Raw genomic sequence first — 5,000 nt, forward strand, 5'->3', positions numbered from 1 at the left:
GAACTGGAGGGTAGAGGAGGGTACAAGTTCCTGTCTGCTAAGGTTCACTGGAGAATTTTCACGCTGACACGCACCCCACGGCTGCGTGACGAATCAGATATCTCTGTTATTTACTCTACCCCCCAAAACCAGACCAGTAACTACACTGCTGACCGTAGAGTCCCAGAGAACACAGAGAGCCTAGTGCAGCTAGGCCATTTCCTGTGAGCACTGAGCACACACCCCCTCTCTATTAGTTTCATGTGTGAGTTGAGCCCAGCCCAGACCAGACCAGACTCTAAGGGAACTATTTCATGACTGCATCATTAGACCAATAACAGCCTCACATTAATCTCACTACCACACCACCTCCCATTACTGCTACACATTCTCCTTCTCCATTATTTCACCTCACAGTAACACTGCTCTTCCTCTCTTATTTCTAACCAACTACTTAGGATTTGATTTGTCATCTATTAGAATGTTTAAGAAAGACTGGACGACCCAGAGAGAAAAAGAGAGAAAGAGAGAGAGACAGAGAAGAATGGGAGAGAAGGATGGGAGAGAGAGAGAGAGAAGGAGAGAGAGAGAGAAGGATGGGAGAGAGCGAGAGAATGGGAGAGAAGGAGGGAGAGAGAGAAGGATGGGAGAGAGCGAGAGAATGGGAGAGAAGGAGGGAAAGAGAGAAGGATGGGAGAGAGCGAGAGAATGGGAGAGGAGGGAGAGCAAAGAAGAGAGATAACGGGAGAGAAAGATAATGGGAGAAAGATAATGGTCCCATACCAAGGAAGGCCTACAGCAGCACCTAGATCTTCTGCACAGATTCGGTCAGACCTGGGCCCTGTCAGTAAATCTCAGTAAGACAAAAATAATGGTGTTCCAAAAAAGGTCCAGTTGCCAAGACCACAAATATAAATTCCATCTAGACACCGTTACCCTAGAGCACACAAAAAACTATACATACCTCGGCCTAAACATCAGCACCACAGGTAACTTCCACAAAGCTGTGAATGATCGGAGAGACAAGGCAGGAAGGGCCTTCTATGCCATCAAAAGGAACATAAATTTCAACATACCAATTAGGATCTGGCTAAAAATACTTGAATCAGTTATAGAACCCATTGCCCTTTATGGTTGTGAGGTCTGGGGTCCGCTCACCAAGCATTCAGTAAATGGGACAAACACCAAATTGAGACTCTGCATGTAGAATTCTGCAAAAATATTGTCAGTGTACAACGTAAAACACCAAATAATGCATGCAGAGCAGAATAAGGCTGATACCCACTAAATCCAAAACCTTCCATAACAAAGCCCTCACCTACAGAGAGATGAACCTGGAGAAGAGTCCCCTAAGCAAGCTGGTCCTAGGGCTCTGTTCACAAACACAAACACACCCCACAAAGCCCCAGGACAACAGCACAATTAGACCCAACCAAATCATGAGAAAACAAAAAGATAATTACTTGACACATTGGAGAGAATTAACAAAAACACAGAGCAAACTAGAATTCTATTTGGCCCTAAACAGAGAGTACACAGTGGCAGAATACCTGACCACTGTGACTGACCCAAACTTAAGGAAAGCTTTGACTATGTACAGACTCAGTGAGCATAGCCTTGCTATTGAGAAAGGCCGCCGTAGGCAGACATGGCTCTCAAGAGAAGACAGGCTATGTGCACACTGCCCACAAAATGAGGTGGAAACCGAGCTGCACTTCCTAACCTCCTGCCAAATGTATGACCATATTAGAGACACATATTTCCCTCTGATTACACAGATCCACAAAGAATTCGAAAACAAATCCAATTGTGATAAACTCCCATATCTACTGGGTGAAATTCCACAGTGTGCATCACAGCAACAAGATGTGTGACCTGTTGCTACAAGAAAAGGGCAACCAGTGAAGAACAAACACCATTGTAAATACAAGCCATATGTATGTTTATTTATTTTCCATTTGTACTTAAACTATTTGCATCATTACAACACAGTATATAGACAGAATATGACATTTGAAATGTCTTTATTATTTTTGAACTTTTGTGAAGTATAATGTTTACTGTGCATTTTTTATTGTTTATTTAACTTTTGTTTATTATCTATTTCACTTGCTTTGGCAATGTTAACATAGGTTCCCCATGCCAATAAAGCCCCTTGAATTGAATTGAATTGAATTGAGAGAGAGAGAGAGAGAGAGAGAGAGAGAGAGAGAGAGAGAGAGAGAGAGAGAGAGAGAGAAGAGAGAGAGAGAGAGAGAGAGAGAGAGAGAGAGAGAGAGAGAGAGAGAGAGAGAGAGAGAGAGAGAGAGAGAATGGGAGTGAGGGGGGAGAGCTAAGAAGAGAGATAATGGGAGAAAGAGAGGTAATGGGCGAGAATGCCCTTTCTTATGCTCCTTCTGCCCCCTACAACAAGGACATCAACAGGACAGTCGCACATATGCCCAGAATGTGAGCAGAGCAACAGTCCCCACCCCCACTATTATACCCCATCCTGCGTTTTAAGAGCTATGTATTAGATGCTCAACAAGCTCTGCTCACACCTACTGTGATAGTCCGGGGCCTAAACCACACGGAAATGGAACACAAAGCTTTTACTATCTCATCCTGGAATATACAAGGCCTGAGGTCATCTCCTTTTGGCCTAAAGAGCAGGAACCTGGACTTCAACATTAAAAAAAACTTCAACATTCAATGTTTTAACCTCCATGTATCAATCATTTAAAAAATTATATTACCCAATAACGCAACAATAACTAAATGAAAAGCTCAAATCTATAAAACCAAAGAGGGCTTGTGGTCTAGACAACATCAGAAATGAAAAGCTCAAATCTATAAAACCAAAGAAGGCTTGTGGTCTAGACAACATCAGAAATGAAAAGCTCAAATCTATAAAACCAAAGAGGGCTTGTGGTCTAGACAACATCAGAAATGAAAAGCTCAAATCTATAAAACCAAAGAAGGCTTGTGGTCTAGACAACATCAGAAATGAAACGCTCAAATCTATAAAAACCAAAGAAGGCTTGTGGTCTAGACAACATCAGAAATGAAAAGCTCAAATCTATAAAACCAAAGAAGGCTTGTGGTCTAGACAACATCAGAAATGAAAAGCTCAAATCTATAAACCCAAAGAAGGCTTGTGGTCTAGACAACATCAGAAATGAAAAGCTGAAACACCTGAGATGATACTAACTTCTGGCTCCTGATGTCTCATCTGCCCTATCCACAAAAGACAGATCAGACCCCAATAATTACAGGGGAATCTGTATAAAGAGCAACTTGGGAAAAGGTTTTCTGTAGCATTTTGAATTCAAGAATTGAAACCTTTCTTATACAAAAAAAGTAATAAGTAAATGTCCAAATACTCCAACAATCACACTACTGACCATACAGTTGAAATCGGAAGTTTACATACACTTAGGTTGGAGTAATTAAAACTCGTTTTCAACCACTCCACAAATGTCTTGTTAATTAAAATAACAAATTATAGTTTTGGCAAGTCGGTTAGGACATCTACTTTGTGCGGGACACAAGTACCTTTTCCAACAATTGTTTACAGACAGATTATTTCACTTATATTTCACTGTATCACAATTCCAGTGGGTCAGAAGTTTACATACACTAAGTTGACTTTGCCTTTAAACAGCTTGGAAAATTACAGAAAATGATGTCATGGCTTTAGAAACTTCTGATAGGCTAATTGACATCATTTGAGTAAATTGAATGTGTACCTGTGGATGTATTTCAAGGCCTACCTTCAAACTCAGTGGCTCTTTGCTTGACATCGTGGTAAAATCAAAAGAAATCAGCCAAGACCTCAGAAAAAAATTGTAGACCTCCACAAGTCTGGTTCATCCTTGGGAGCAATTTCCAAACGCCTGAAGATACCACGTTCATCTGTACAAACAATAGTACGCAAGTATAAACACCATGGGACCATGCAGCCGTCATACCGCTCAGGAAGGAGAAGCGTTCTGTCTCCTAGAGATGAACGTATTTTGGTGAGAAAAGTGCAAATCAATCCCAGAATAACAGCAAAAAACATTGTGAAGATGCTGGAGGAAAAAGGTACAAAAGTATCTATATCCACAGTAAAACGAGTCCTATATCGACATAACCTGAAAGGCCGCTCAGCAAGGAAGAAGCCACTGCTCCAAAACCGCCATAAAAAAGCCAGACTACGGTTTGCAACTGCACATGGGGACAAAGATTGTACTTTTTGGAGAAATGTCCTCTGGTCTGATGAAGCAAAAATAACTGTTTGGCCATAATGACCATTGTTATGTTTGGAGGAAAAAGGGGGAGGCTTGCAAGCCGAAGAACACCCATCCCAACCGTGAAGCACGGGGGTGGCAGCATCATGTTGTGGGGGTGCTTTGCTGCAGGAGGGCCTGGTGCACTTCACAAAATAGATAGCATCATGAGAAAGAAAAAGTATGTGGATATATTGAAGCAACATCTCAAGACATCAGTCAGGAAGTTAATAAAGCTTGGTCTCAAATGGGTCTTCCAAATGGACAATGACCCCAAGCATAATTCCAAAGTTGTGGCAAATGGCTTCAGGACAACAAAGTCAAGGTATTGGAGTGGCCATCACAAAGTCCTGACCTCCATCCTATAAAAATGTGGGCAGAACTGAAAAAGCGTGTGCGAGCAAGGAGGCCTACGAACCTGACTCAGTTGCACCAGCTCTGTCAGGAGGAATGGGCCAAAATTCACCCAACTTATTATGGAAGCTCGTGGAAGGCTAATCAAAATGTTTGACGCAAGTTAAACAATTTAAAGGCATTGCTACCAAATACTAATTGAGTGTATGTAAAGTTCTGACCCACTGGGAATGTGATGAAAGAAAAAAGGCTGAAATAAATCATTCTCTCTACTATTATTCTGACATTTCACATTCTTAAAATAAAGTGATGATCCTAACTGACATAAGACAGGGAATTTTTACTAGGATTAAATGTCAGGATTTATGAAAAGTTTAAATGTATTTGGCTAAGGTGTATGTAAACTTCCGACTTAAA

Source organism: Salvelinus fontinalis, chromosome 20, assembly GCF_029448725.1.
Source record: "Salvelinus fontinalis isolate EN_2023a chromosome 20, ASM2944872v1, whole genome shotgun sequence".
Classification (NCBI taxonomy): domain Eukaryota; kingdom Metazoa; phylum Chordata; class Actinopteri; order Salmoniformes; family Salmonidae; genus Salvelinus; species Salvelinus fontinalis.